At 47.9% G+C, this 15,857-nt stretch overlaps 1 pseudogene; it reads right to left on the bottom strand.

The window, feature by feature from the left end:
* Nucleotides 1-9,363: 9,363 nt before the first annotated feature.
* LOC140516367 (gamma-soluble NSF attachment protein pseudogene) lies at nucleotides 9,364-10,227 on the bottom strand (annotated as a pseudogene).
* Nucleotides 10,228-15,857: the final 5,630 nt, after the last annotated feature.

The following is a 15,857-nucleotide window of genomic DNA, read 5'->3' as shown; positions in this document are numbered from 1 at the left end:
AGGTGGAATTATTCTACACATTCAAAAGAGTATGATACAAGTAGACATGGACTAAACAAGTCCAACCTAATATAGTTCCTTGTGCTAATTGACCCTGGAAAATGGGGCTATGTCGATGGAGGAATACATACCTCCAGCTGTGGAAAGCCTCACATTTCAAGGGGTCAGGAGGTATTTTTTAATCTCTTCATTTTGCAGCTCCCACAGCAGCAGCAGCAGCAGCAGCACCAAGAACAGGAGCAAGCCTCTCTAACCATGATCCTTGTAAGATAAGACCTTCCTCAACATCAGGTTCTGTCAGACAATGTCACTCTCCTGGGGCTGCAGGAGTGCTCTGCATTACAGCATGCAAGAGAGCATGGCGCCAGTGAAGAATAACATCCTGCAGCCTGTTTCCAGCAAGTTAAGGCCACATCTCTGGCGCTGATCATCCTAGATGCATTCTGCATCTTCTACATCCATCCTAGATGCACTCAGCCTTTTCTCTTCTTTGCATCTCTGTTGGTCACCAAATAAAGAGATTGATTATGAAGAGACTCAAGGTTTCTCGTGTCTTTAATAATCTTTGTTTGGCAATGGAACTGACATATCTAAAAATCTCAGTTCACTGGCAGTATTTGTAAAAGTAAGTCTAGAAACATTCACAGCACAATTCAGAGCCAAGCCACTCTGATGATGTGCCCATTAGGCTTCACTTAATTGGCACTAGAAATTGGGGTCCAAATTATCTCTGGGACAAAATCATCTCTGCAGAGAAAATGGTCTCTTTGAGAAAATGGTCTGGAGTCCTCGATAATTAGTCAAAAGAGACCTCATGACACAAAAGGAGCAATAAGGAACATGTAACAAAATGGTTTAAAACTCAGTCAAGATTTCCTAGAAATCACACCACTTTAGAAAAAATATTGTTATTTTATAGGTCAAGTAGAACAAACGGAGGATCATGCTGCCAACTTTTTCCACAGCAAGATTCAGTTGGCAGAAAGTAAGGAACTTCAAGGCAATGAAGAATGCCCTGCTGTGCAAGGTTCTAAAGTGGGGGAGGGTGTGGCAGCATTTAGTGGAAGGTCCAAGTGGTGCCAGTAGGTGTGTGTCAGATGTTGGTTACATACAGATCAGCCAAACTAAAGACAGCAGGTAGGCCACCAGGTTGTTTGTCCACAACAAATCATGATTGGACACGGGGAAGGAACAGAGGCTCGTTAAAGGACTGACTTGAAGGAGGGCACTGAGAAAATGCAGTTAGGAAAATGGAAATATCTGTGATATATTAGTATAGGGTGCTCCCAACATACAAGCTCCCTTCATTACCGCAGACCCCATCTCCCATCGTTAGTCCCTACAACACAACGGTTGTCCCAGGGTAAGGGTTCTATCCTTACTCCGTCACTTACATGCTATTTGGGTCATCCTTGATTGTCTTTGTCTCAGACAACATCCTAGGACTTATCAAGGAAAGTTTCACACGCAAACTTCAGAACCTGGAGTGCATCACAGGTTATCGACATATGCATCCATGAAAGCTGGTTTAATGTTTGGGAAGCCAAGGCCAGACCCATCCCCAAGACAGTGTAGCTACAGAGGAGACTTAAGCATTTCTTTGGAACTGAAAGTGCTGGATTTGATTAGGAAACATTTCTAAAGAGGTAACACTAGTGATAAGAACACAAAACAATTTCACAACAAATAATTTAAGGAGAAATCTTTGTACTTCTGCTGTGTTTCTCCCTCACCCCCCCAAACATGCTCTGTGAAATCTTGGGAACATGCCACATGATGTCACTTTATAGTATCATCTGAATATAGAGGGATGTAGCAGAGACCTAGAAGCCTAGCATATGATGTCATAATACAATCCTTTTTCATTTGTTGAGCTGGAGCTGGCAGAAACATGACAGATTCGCATTCTTCTTCCTCAGGCTGCCTTCAAACCCAATATTCAGTGGCTCCCTTACATCTCCACAGGGGTGAATGACACTGGTCTCCTCAGTGATGCTCAAGTGCATGGCATGGATTCTGATACCGGGGGCATCTCTGCCCAGGGTTCCGTGTTATGGGAACCCTTTTGCTAGGATAGATCGAGATGGAAATGTCACCAGTGACCTGGCGGGTCTGAGACTCACACGGAGCCTGCCCTGCTCCTGGCTCTGGAAGGCCCACATAAACTGCCTGGAACATTGTTTGCCACAGCCAACACACGCATCTCACAATCAGGGTAAGAAGCTAGCATCTGGAACACTGTAAGGTGCCTCTGAAGCAATCTCCTGGCAAAAGATGACCAGAGACTAGAAAATCCTTTGGGCCCTTGTCTAGAGAGATAACATGGCCTGGGGGATGTCCAAGGGACCTGAGCAGCTGATGGGTGTGCCTGTGGGTCCAAAAGAATAGGACACAAATGAAGAAGCCCAAAGATGAGGCTCATGCAGTATGTTGGTTGGTTGTCCTTCAGTCTGGAAGAGGACCAAAATGACATCACTGCCATAAAGTCAAGTTTCCCTGTGTCTGACTATGGCTGATCAGCCCCGCTGGGAGCTCAGAATGCTCTACCAGATGTTGGGCACAGACGCAGTATGTCGACTCTAAGGTTAGACCTAGTAGACTGGGAACAGTACCTACCTCCAAGACGAACTTTCAGACTGGAAGTAGGAATAAGACCATGCCTATGTCTACAGTGTACTGAAACAGGATGCAGAAAGTGCTTACAGCTGGAAAGCTGTAGATGAAAACAGCATCCTCACTGCTTGGGGCGGGGGTGAACAGTTTAGCAGCGATTTGGTCTCCTTGGAAGATAAACAGTAGTGAAAATATTGTTAAGGGCTCTGGCAACCTCTAGCCTCCAGGACTCAGGCTCTATGGGCCATCGCCCCCTGTGGTGGCTAAGGGGGATGAGAAGCCTTTGCCCAAACATGGATCTCACTGTTTCATGCCCCTCGATGAATAAGGCATGTTCAGACACTTCTCCCCATGTGAAAGACTTCCTACAAAGAGATGACATCTCAGAAGCCTGGAAGTCAGGGCCTTGGGGGGGAGGTTAATAACGTTAGTATAACCATCGTCGTCATCATCATCATCTTCAGAGACACTTTTATTCTGAATGAAAGATTGGAATGCGCTTTACGTGTACACTTCAACCATCCCATGACGTCAGTGGGAAAGGGATTAGGACCTGGGGGTGCAGGGAGTAAGAAGTATGGACATGGAGTCATGGACATGAGTTCTAGGACTGCCCCAGACGCCACCTCTCTGTGTGATCCTGGGTGGGTCATTCAACCATACTTTCCCCCTCTGTAACCTGAGGGGAACTCTAGCACCTAGCTCTGTCCTCTATACAAATGACTGGCTGACATCAGTTCTTTATACCTTAGTTTGTGGTCAGATGTCCTGAAGGCTCTGCACTTATTTAAATAAAACAGAAATGCCCTGATCTCCAGGTAGGTATCAAACACAGTGTTTCCCACGTGACAGTCAAGTGTGTAAGCCCTTTCAAGTCCATCTTCCTTTTTCAGTTTGTCCCGTCTGTAAGTGGAATGTTGAATCCCCACTTTGTCCTTGCTGGTCTCTCTAAGTCTTGTTTTGGAATTGCCTTAATATCAAGATCTTTTCGTCCTCAAGGGTAAATTTTGATGGGACATAATCATCCCTTTGTTTCTGTCCCTTCAGTTTTGTAATTGGAATTCAACTTCCTTAGACGTGGAAGCCACAACTGCTGCTTTCTGCTTATCAATTTGTATTGGAACATGTCTTTCATGGTCTCCTTTTAAATCTGTATGTGGCTTTCCCACTTAGCTGTGCTGACTATAGGCACAGTTTTCATAGATTCTGAGTGACATGGCACCTTAAAAATCAGGTAGTTCTAGGCCTGTCATTTACGTCATTACCTTCCCAGTAGAAAATAAGCTTATGACCTCATCCCAGGAGAGCATAGGCTGCAGGCAGGACAGCTACCTCACTTGCAAATATGTGCTTCCAATCACTAACAAACCACAAGCACAGCTTGACTGATTGATGGACAATGACATACCCCATTCTACAGTGTCATGCATGAACAAAATGAAAGGCATGTCAGATTTCAAAGTCAGTATTACCATTTTTGGGGAAAAAAGTCAGTGTCACCACTGTTGGTTTTCTAAAGCCAGTATGACCAATTTGGGTTTAAAAAGGCAATTTACCATCTTTGATCAAAAGAAGACAGTACCACCATATTTGGTAAAAATGCCTGTGCTGTGACCGGTTGTTGAAATGACAAGCATTGTTGGGTAGATGGATGTATCACCCCTGCTGTCTGTGTGTCCCCATCTAATACTGTGTTCCCATCTCTCTGTCTAATGGAGGAAAAGCACAGCCAGCGCTAGGCCAAAGTACACTCCAAGTGTGCCCCTGGTCAAGGAAGGGAATGGACCGACAAAATCCAGCCAGAATTCAATCTTTCACAATAGGGAGCCTGAAGATGCAATCTTTCATACATAGCAAAACTCTATGCACACACTCTGCATCTGTGGAGGAGAATTGCCTGATACACATAGAAAGGGCAGAGGCAACAGAAGGAGCTGAAATCGAGCCCCAGGCAGAGAGCAAAGGAATCTTCCCCAAAATCCCATCCATGGACCAGGTCCTCACAGAGGTGTACAAAAGGGAACGGACAGCCAGTAGCCACCCAGAGTTCAGTCACTCACAGTGAGGAGCTGAGGATGGGCTTCAGCAGACACTACAGACATCTATCCACAGACTGCTGATCAGCCCAAGATGGTTCCAGTGTATACATGGAAATGACCAGAATACCTGTAATGATCTGAAAACAAGAACCAGGACAGAGAAGAGGAATCTGCCCCCCAAAATCTAAGACTTATGGAATAATTCACAGCATGGGGTCCCAACTGAGGTGCCACTATCAACCCACTAAAAGTATCCATGAACAGTCACTCAAGAGTAGACAGTCCCTTTGTCAAGAAGGACCCCAGGAACTCGGCCACAAGCCACCAAATGAAATCCTCAAGGAAAGAGGAGAAGAATTTGCAAGAAGAAATTCCACCTGGTAAGAAATTACCTAAAAGAAATAGGCCCAGAGAGATTTTGGATGCAGGGACCTTGGTCCTAGGCCTTGCCCTAGTGATGGACCACAGACTAAGGGTCATGCTCAAAGGAACACCAGCAATGGTCCTCAGAGCCCTGAAAGAAAAAGTTCAAGAACTATCCTAGGTACCAGCAACCACAGGAGATCTTCCAGATGGATCTAGTGATGGACAGATGGAGACACAAACAGGGAGATAGGGACACACGCACAGAGAGATTGGGACACACAGACACATGGGGACACATGGACACACAGATGGAGAGATATAGACAGATGTGACACAGACCAATGGGGACACAGAGACCGATAGTGAACCATGGACAGATATGGACACACAGATAGGGACACATGGAGAGATAGGGACACACAGACATACAGCTAGGTACACTCTGACAGATGGGAACATATGGACTGATAGACACACGGACAGATGGGGCACACAGACAGAAGGGGACACAGACAGAACGATGGGGACACAAAGGTGCATGGGTCCACATAGACAGATGGGGACACACAGATAGATGGGAAAACATGGACAGACAGGTGGGGACATACTGACAGATACATGAGGACACACAGACACATGGAAACAGGGTTCTACCTTTCCCCCATGCCACCTTGCTGCCTGTTGCATAAGGGTAAGAGAACATGCATTTATTCTATCACATCAGCTTGTCCTCACAACAACCCTGCGGGGGAGGTGCATTCACTATCTCTATTCTACAGATGGTGAAACCAAGGCAAATTTTTTAGAGCAATTTGCCCAGAGTCACACAGTTATGAATAATCTGAGGCCGAATCTGAACTCAGGTCTTCTTGATCCCACGGATGGCTCTCTATCTACTCTGTCTGCTTCCTAAAGCCAACAGGTACATGTAGAGATACATGCAAGACACATACAAAGTAGATGGGAGGTCTCTTTGGAAGGGGAGGTCCTAGTAGCCAGGGAACTGGTCAAGGGCCCATATACAAGGTGATGCTTGAACTGTTCCTGAGAGAACCCAGGAATGCTGAGAAGTAAAGGAGGAACGGGAAAGCACTTTGGGACCTGGAGAGGCAGTTGGTGTAAAGGTAGAGATGGGAGATGGTTTGAATTGAGAAGCTCCTTACACTGGTTTAATCCAGTTGAACCCATGATGTTTTGGACCAAGACAGCAAAGATGTATTGGAAAGGTAGTCTGGGTTTCTGCAGCAGTCTCTTCTGCCTCCTCCAAATTGGATACTGCACCTGTCCATCTAGGACTGGGTGCTGAGGGAACTGGAGATTTAGAATAGGTCTCATGGAAAGTGAACTTTTTCTTCCTGCTTAGTGATTTACCTGACTGAAGTGAGCTACTGCTTCCTGACTGAAGCCACGGATGATTATCCCACAGACAGAGGAATATGTCTGCCTTTGGGATGAGAAAGTCATCTCTAGCCTCACTCCTAGAGAAGGGAACTGAGCACTTTCTGCTCTCTCACTAGTGGTGCTCATTTTGCCAGCTGCTGGGACTTTTCTTCACATTGTGTTTGCTTCTAAACTTACTCCACTTTCTAACAAAATTAATTACATCCTGCCATTTGCAGTGACTTTCTTTTAAACTTTCAGCTTTCTTTTCATAACTGTCAAGCCTGGAGTTTCTTTGCCATGGAATTCTACATCACATGGAATGGTATATCAAATGATATATTTCCAGCAGATCCACTGAAATCAGCAGGCCCATGCATCTTGTCCACATTGAAACATGAAAAGACAGACAAAACAGGGAAACAGTGAAATGATTCAACGTGGAGAACAGCTTTCCCAGAGCTCCAGTTCCATCCGTGTAATAAAACATCACTGTTTTCTACTTTGTGGTTTGTTTTCCTAGATCACTATGTTAAAATGAGCCAAGTGTAACTGAGGGCAAAAAGTCTCCTTTTGGCATGGATGCTGTATTCTGTTTTGTTTCGAAAACGTATGCTATAAGAAGACAAAAGGAACATGGAAGGAGTGGTAGATAGAGAGATCAGCCTGACAATCAGCAAAAGCCTCAGATGCAGAAAAGTGACTTCAAGACAGGTTTGTAAGTACCACCTCGAACAGACAAGTCTCTTGCCAAGAAGCTCCCGAGGGCCAGCTGAGGTTCATCTCTGGAGTAAGTTGCCACACTGAGAGTTCTCCACATCAATGAAATCACAGATCCAAAGCACAGAAAGAAAAGAAAAGCCCTACCAAAGAATATTCACTTTTAAAGCTTACTCTGCTGCTCTCAGTAAACTAATTCCTTAGTGCCGGATTTTTTTTTTTTTTTGGTAAACAGAAATGACAGTAGACTTGGATTTCCACTGCTGTAAAAATAAATCCTCTGGTCTCTACACAGTGACGTGGACTCACACGTGTTTAAAGCACTGCTATCCTCTGGCAGAGGTGGAGAGAGGGCACAGAAGGGCAGATGGATGAGAATCCTTCTGGTGGGCATTCTATAGGTCCTCTACACCATAAAACCAACTGTGGCTAGAAGTGAACGTGAAAGCAACCCTAAGGAAATCCATCTGTATGATACCATTTGCCTTGCAACACCATATTTCCTAGTGCATCATCATTCTGATGGATTTCAGGGTATCCATTACATTTTGTGGAGGAAAAAACATACATCTTTATTTCCACATAATTAGTTCCCTTTGTAATCCTATGTTTATGCATTGAAGCATATTTTTTGAAAGTTTTCTGAGTCTTCAGCAAGCTTCCAGAGAAGTCAGGATACCCAAAACAAGCTTAAGGGGATCCTTACTCCATGAAAGCATTCAGCATTTGCCTATTTATTGGTAGAGAGGCGGTCATATTGATGGGAACTTGTTCTACTTTCAGTGTTCTTTTGGCAAGGAATGGAAAAGGTTTCACAGATTCTCATTAACATGAGAGCCAACACAAGCTGGAGGCAATCTTCTTTTCGGGGCTATACATAGTCCTATCCTGTCATGCAGGAAACCCTCTGGACTTTTCAAGGGGAAACTCCCCTTGAAATCAGTTGTCTCCACATTTTACAAACAGCCTGCATGTTTAATGGGCTACAAGGGGCAACAAAATTAGAAAGGTGGAGGGGAATTCTGAGGCCATTTCAGTCCAGCTCCTGGACAAGGACCTCCACTGCAGGAAACCAGCAAGAAGTCACCTAGTCTTTGCTGCCAGAGTTCCTGGACCTGGGGACCCATGTTGTCCTGAGACCATACATTCTGCTTTGGGATAGTTCTAATTATTATCAAGTGTTTCCTCAGTCAAGCTTCAAGTTCTACCTTCTTTTCTACCTACCTTGGGAATTTCAGATGTGTCAATGAATTGAGATGGTTATTCTGTAGAACCTTCCTCAGTGTGGCTCCAATTAACTTTTGGTAATTTAAATACTGTTGAATAATTTTGAAAAAGGAAATGTGTACAGGGAGATGAGCAGGACAGGGATGGGTCTGAAAGATGCTACAGATTCCTCCTGCACAAGGCACTTCTGTCCCCTCTGGGCTAGGTTAGGCAAAGCTTTCCTTATCATGTCAGAGGTGGTCCATGCCTCCCTGGTCACATGCCTTTCTCTCTTGTCTGGTCCCATTTCCTCACCACCTTCGTTTCATTTCTTCATTGTATTTGGAATCAGAAGACCCAGAGGGCCCATCCTGCCTGTCCCTGTTCCCTGTGGCCTGTCACCAGTGGGTTCCTGAGCAAGTTAACTTCTTTGGGCCCCAGGGCTACCTCCTATGTAAAACCAGGGGATTGGACTGGGTGGAACTGCTCAAGTCCCATACAGGTGGACAACTGATCCTGTTCCTGATCCCACACCTGAGCCTCAAGCTCAAGCTGATTGAATGCAGCTCATTTTGATTTTCCAGGGAAAAGGTTAAGTCATTTGGAGCCTTCAAGGTCTGTGCAGTATGTCTTAGAAGGGTAACCATGGGGAAGGCATGAAGAAAGTCTCAGAAGTTTTAGGTATTTTCTAGTCTCATCCTGAGGAGTTTGGGCAGTCAAATGTCTATGAATGTAGGATGTATGTCCTGAGGATCATGGGGAAACGAGAGGAAGTGGGGTGGGAAAGCAGAGAGTAACCTAATTGATGGTTTTCTATATTGAACCATGGGGGGAGGAGTATATCTTCTCTGCAACGATGAGACGGAAGGGGTCATTGGGAAGGGGGAGGAATCCAAAGGCTTCCTTGCACGTTTGAAGTAAAGAAGCTGAGAACAGGTATGATGCGACAAAGCACACACACACAGACACACAAACACACACACACACAGGATAGGTATAACAGAACTTTTATTTTTTTAACTAATTGGCTTTAATGAATTCATTGTTCTAGGAAGGACAGGTTCTCGACGGTAAGCATCTTCAGCATCGTGGTCATCTCCCTGTACACCTCGTCCAGGTACTGGACGACAGGAGAGCTGCACACCTCGTCCACCCCTTCTTGGTCCTGGTCTTCATAACAGTTCAGCAAAGCTACCATGGCCACGTACTCGTCGCTGAACTGGAAGGTCGGAAAATTGACACAGCAGTCTTGCAGGCACTGGGAGGCAGCAGAAAAATCCCGGCCACACAGGTGGGCTAGACACTGCGCCAGGGCTCTCTGGTGGCACATGGTGAAGCCCTCCACCTTGGCATACAAGTGCTTCTCCTGGCTGAGGGAGATCGCAGCGTCCCCGTAGCGCTGGAGCCGCACCAGAAGCTTGGAAGCTCGGCTGCTGAAGTCCAGGGCCGGCAGCAAGTGCTCGTCCGCCTCAAAGAGCTGGGATGCCCGCTGGTAGAGGGGCACCACCTGGTGCGGGATCTGGCTCTCCAGCAGCTGGCTGAAGCGCCTCAAGGTGCAGGCTGCGACGTCTGCCGCTCCACGCTCCAGGGACAACGAGACAGCCCGCTTCACCGCCTGGGCGGCCTCGCCCAGCTGCTCGGACTGGCTCAGGTACAGGCTGGCTCGCTCGTAGGCCATGGCGGCACGGAGGGGCACCCGGTTTTGCTCGTGGGCCTCAGCCTCCTTGAACAAGGCTCCCGCGGCCTCCTTCAGCTGGTGAGCGCTGCTGAAGGCTAAGGCGGCCTTGGCGAACTCTCTCGCAGCCTTCCCGTAGTCCGGCCTCCATCGGAACAGCCCGAGGCGCGTGTATTGGGTGCCCTTGGCCAGGCACCGCAGGGCTTCCCTGGATTTCTCTTCCTCCATGGCCGGGGCGGACCAGGATCACCCGAAAACGGCGTGGAGACGGGCAGAGGGAGAGCCGTTGCCCACCTTCGCAACGGAACCCAACGGAGTGTGGGGCTGAGCGTTGGGGGGGAGGGCCGCCAATGGAACATCCCAGGGATTGCAGAAGAACCCTGCGGGAGGTCCCCGGAGTCAGAGCCACGGTGGAGCTGGGGCCGGGGTGACAGGGCCTCCCGAGTCCGTGCAGAGGAAGAAGGACCTCTCGCAAGGGGGCCATCTGGGCAAGGAGGTGGCCGAACCCGCAGCGAGGGAGTCTGTAGAGCATCCAGAGCTGGCTAGCCAAAGAGCTGGGCCAGCCTGGGGGGAGGCTGGACCAAAAAGGACCGATGGAGAGGCAGAGGGGAACCCAAGGTGGGCGGAGGGAGGGAAGGGGGTCTGTGCAGGGAGAGCCACAGGGCTCACACCTAGGAAGTGACACATCACACTCCTATGGGCGGCTGAGGGCAGGGGAAAGAACAGGGGTGATGGGGGGGCGGGGAAGGCTCCTTGGGAACAGCAGCAGAAGAGGTCACCAGGAACCACACAGGACCACGGGGAGAGAGGCTGCTGGCCAAGCTGTTAGCCTGGCCAGGGGTTACCCTCTATCACCAGGGATTCAGCTCTGCCAGTCTATAAATTTCGGGAGAATTGGTTTAATACCAATTGATGAAAGAAAAGAGAGGAAAAAGAACATGATTCAAGGGTGTGCTTCATGGGGGAGGGAAACCTGGAAATGTCCTCTGGACACAACCTCACAGCCATAGGATCACAGGTGTAGAGCTGGGAAGGGCCATCACAAGCCAGTATCCTCAACAGAGGAGGAAACGGAGGCACAGAGGTTAAATGACTTGCCCAGTGAGACACAGGAACTAAGGGAGGCTCCATTCACGCCCAGGTCCCCTGACTCCCCAAGAATTGTATCCACCATACTACATTCCCGATGATGGTATATGATGATTTTTCATGAAACAAACTTTTTTGTAGGAGGTTTATCCAATAACTTTCAAACTGTTTTTTTGTTAAGGTCTACCAGATCCCACTGAGAAAAATCTGAAAGAAGGTTCAGGATCTTCCAAGCTGCATGAGATGAGAAATAAGGTGAGTTCCAGGCAAAGGACTCTGAGAGTCATGAGCAAGAGGAGCTGATTATTGGAGAGAGTATCTAACTGAGAGAAATTTCCCTGTTGGGGCTGGAAGTTGGGGAAAGACTGGTAAAGGAATCATGCAAATGGTAGCACCTGGGATGGGAAGGCTGGGCCGGGTCAAGGCACGCCTGGAAGGAAGAAGGAAGTGTTCAGGAAATATTGGGCAAACCTAAAGGGTGGGCAAAGGGTGGCAGGAAGTACAAAGAACTCCCTAGTAAGGCAGAAGCACATAGTCCCTGAAGGAAAAGAGCCATGCTTTAGGCTGAAAAGATAAGATGATGGCAGGTTACAGAGACAACAAAAGCAAAGTTGAGCATTTGTGTCATGTGCTGCAAGCTCTAGGGAGGCACCTCAGAAATCCATCCCCAGATGTCCAGTAAGCCAGAAGAGATCCAATGTATACATGGAAAGCAGCAGAGGGACCAGAATGGCTTGAAATCCAGACCCAGGCAAAGAGAAGAGCAATCTGCCACACAAAAGGCTAAGAGGGAAGTCATGATTCACCACAGGGGGTCCCACCAAGCTTCCAGTACCACCCCACTGTAGTGATCCTTGAACAATGACTGGAGAGTAGGCAGCCCCTGGTGCAAGACTGACCTGACTACTGGGCCAGAATCCCCCAAATAACCTCCTCAGCTACAAGGAGCAGAAAGTTCAAAAACATATCCGACCCAAGAAAAAATTGGTTAAAAAATATAGGCCTGGAGAGACTTTGGATGCAGGGACACTGATGCCATGTCAGGGCCTATAGGTGGACCACAGTGGAAGTGTTCTTCTCCACTAACCTAAGCAATGAGCCTGATTGCCAAGTAAGAAGGATACAGGAAACGTACAAGGTGCCAGCAGCCACAGCAGGAGGTCCTCCAAGGGGCTCTGGTGAGGGAACCCCACAGAAATTGAACTGGGGATATTGTCATTACTGAGAAAAGTCTCCTGGGTTACAGGGAGCATCTGTGGATGGGCCAATTCCCCACAAACTGTGTGATAGAGCAAAAGAAGACGAATCTGAACAAAGCCCTCCACTTAGAACTGGCTGTCCTGGTGGGACTACACCAGAGACTGCAGAACAGGTGCCCTCATGCCAGTCAAAAGATGTTCTTGTGACCTTCAGTATTCCCCCAGTTGTGCCTGACAGTAGGATCTCAACCAGAATCCCCTTAAACAGCTGGCCGTGGAAAATGAGTCAGAGAGCAACAAGAAAGCCCATGCAGAAAGTCAGTGAAGCAGCTCCTTGGGCTGTAGAATGACCTTGGAAGTGTCTACAATGATTACACATGATCCCAAGGCAATCCATCAGTCTAGAGGGAAAGCAGGAAGTGGACCTGCTGAAGTGGAGACTCTGGTATAGAGGAAGATAATCTTATACAAATCCCATCCATGGTCCAAGCCTTCACAGCAGGGGGACCAACATTGTAATCTGGGCCAGAATTCTTAACCTGGATCCGCCAACAGTTTGCTGACCTGAGAAAGTACAATGGTGGGAAAGCAGAGCTAAAGCCAAACCAGGATGGCCCAAAAGTATGCCCCTGGTCAAGAAAAAAGAATGGACAGCCAGAAACCACCAAAAATGGAATGCCTCTGAGGGGTCTGAGGATGGGCTCTAGCAGACACCCCAGGAATATATCCACAGACTGCTTACTGAACCAGGATGGTTCCAGCGTATGCATCGAAAGGACCAGAGTACCCACAATGGCCAGAATTCGAAACCCAGGAAAGGGAAGAGGAATCTGCAGGAAAAAAGTCGAAGACCTAAGGAATGATTTAGAGTGCCATCTGAGGTGCTAGTACCAACCCACTAAAATATTCCATGGACAGGACCTGGAGAGTAGACAGCCCCTTGATCAAGAGCGATCCCCAGAACTAGGCCACAATAGCCCAAATGAACTCCTCAGGAATAGAGAAGAATGTGTAGGAAGAAATCCAAACCAGTAACAAATTGATGACGAGAAACAGGTCCAGAGATATTTTGGATGCAGGGACGCTGATGCTATGCCGCAGCCTAGATGGGGACTACAGACAAAGTGTCATGCTCACTGGAACACAAGCAATGGGCCTCAGTGTCCTGAAGGGGAAAATACAGGAACCATCCAAGGTCGCAGCAACCACAGCAGAAGGTCCTCCAAGAGGCTCTAGTGATTGACAGATGGGACACACAGACAGACAGATGTTGACACAGTGACACCTGGGGAAATATGGAGAGAAAGATGGGGGATACACAGACAGATATGGGACAGGGAAAGAAGAGGCAACATGCGCAGATAGTGAGCAACATGGACAGATTGGAGAGACACAGACAGACAGGGACACAGAGACTGATCAGTACATGTGGACACATGGGGACACAGAGACCTATCCCCATAGGATCAGGACACCTTTACAGTCATATGAGGAGTAGGGAAGGTACACTGGTGAGGTTACCCCACAGACATAGACTGGAGGACGTTCAGGACACTGGTAAAAGCCTCCAATGGAGGAAAAGCACAGTCACAAGTAGGCCAAAGCACCTGCCAAATGTATCCCGCTCAAGGAAGGGAATGGACAGCCCCAATCCATCCAAATTTCAATCCATCACAGTGGGGAGCCTGTGGTGGGCTATGGCAAAGGCAGCAGAAATCTATTCACAGATTCTCTGTCTACCAAGGACAATTGCATGTCACACATGGAAAGGAGCAGAGGCACCAGAAGGGCCTGAAATCTAGACCCAGGCAGAGAGTAGAGGAATCTTCCCCAAAATCCCATCCATGGGGCAGACCCTCACACTAGGGGTCCAGCTTTAAAACCGGGCTCAGAGTACTTAAAGGGGATCCACCAACAGTTTGCTATCTTGAGAAAGTACAATGGTGAAAAAGCACAGCTCCAAATGTGGCAGAATTACCCAAAAGGAAACCTCTGGTCAAGAAAAGAGAATGGACTGCCAGAATCCACCCAGAATTCAATCAATCATGGGGCGCTGAGGATGGGCTCTAGAGGACACCCCAGAAATCTATCCACAGACTGCCTATTGGCCCAGGACAGTTCCAGTGTATACAAGGAAAGGAACAGTGTACACACAATGGACAGAAATCAAGGCCCAGGAAAGGGAAGAGAAATCTGCAGGAATAACATGTAAGACCTAAGGAATGATTGGGACTCCCAACTGAGGTGCCAGTAGCAACGCATTAAAATGTTCGATGAACAAGAATTGGAGAGTAGACGGCCCCTTGGTCAAGAGGGACCCCAGGAACTAGGCCACAGTCTGCTGAATGAACTCCTCAGGGACAGAGGAGAAGAATGTGCAAGAAGAAATCCAACCCAGAAGGAAAGTGATGAAAACAAATAGACTCAGAGAGATTTTGGATGAGGGACACTGATGCTATGCCACTGCCTAGACAGGGACCACAGGCAAAGTGTCATGCTCACAGGAACACAAGCAATGCTCCTCAGTGCCCTGAAAGGGAAAATGCAGGAGCCATCCACAGTTACAGCAACCACAGCAGGAGGCCCTCCAAGAGGCTCTACTGATTGACAGGGGGGAACACATGGAAAGAAAGAGGGGGCACAGTGAGAGTTGGAGAAACATGAAGACACAGATGAGGCCTATACAGACAGATAAGGAACACATAGACAGATATGGGACACTCAGACAGATGAAGAAACAGAGACAGGACAGTGAGACACATGGACAGATCTGAGACACACACAGTTGGGTACATAAAGACAGATCTGGACACACAGATAGATGGGGACACGCAGACAGATGGGGACACATGGACAGATGGGAACACAGGGACAGACACATGGACACACAGACAGACACATGGGCACACACGGATAGATAGGAGACACATGGAGAGATGGGGACACATGGACAGACATGGGCACAGACAGACAGATAGGGGACACATAGATAGATAACGATGAACAGGCAGATGGGGACACATGGAAAGCCACATGGGGACACAAGGAGAGATACGAGACACGGGGACAGAAGGGGACAAACAGACAGATGGGAGACACATGGACAGATGGGGACACACGAAGAGATGAGGACACACAGACAGATAGATGGGGACATATGGACAGATGGGGACACACGAACAGACACATGGGCACACACAGATAGGAGACTCATGAACAGAAGGGGACACATGAACTTATCAGGACACACAGACAGACAGGGAGACATAGAAAGGCACATGGGGACACAAGGAGAGATAGGAGACACATGGACAGAAGGGGACAAACAGGCAGACAGGAGACACATAGACAGATAGAGGACACATGGATAGATGGGATCACACGGACATATAAAGACCCACAGACCAATGGGGACACATGGAAAGGCACATGGGGACACAAGGAGAGATAGGAGGCAGAAGGACAGATTGGGAGACACAAACAGATGAGGACACATGGACAGATAGATGGGGATACATGGACAGACACATGAGCACACACTGACAGGAGACACATGGAAAGATGTGGACA

Source organism: Notamacropus eugenii, chromosome X, assembly GCF_028372415.1.
Source record: "Notamacropus eugenii isolate mMacEug1 chromosome X, mMacEug1.pri_v2, whole genome shotgun sequence".
In the NCBI taxonomy this organism is placed as follows: Eukaryota; Metazoa; Chordata; class Mammalia; order Diprotodontia; family Macropodidae; genus Notamacropus; species Notamacropus eugenii.
Note: the sequence above shows the minus strand (reverse complement) of the source record. Positions and strands in the feature narration are given on the sequence as shown.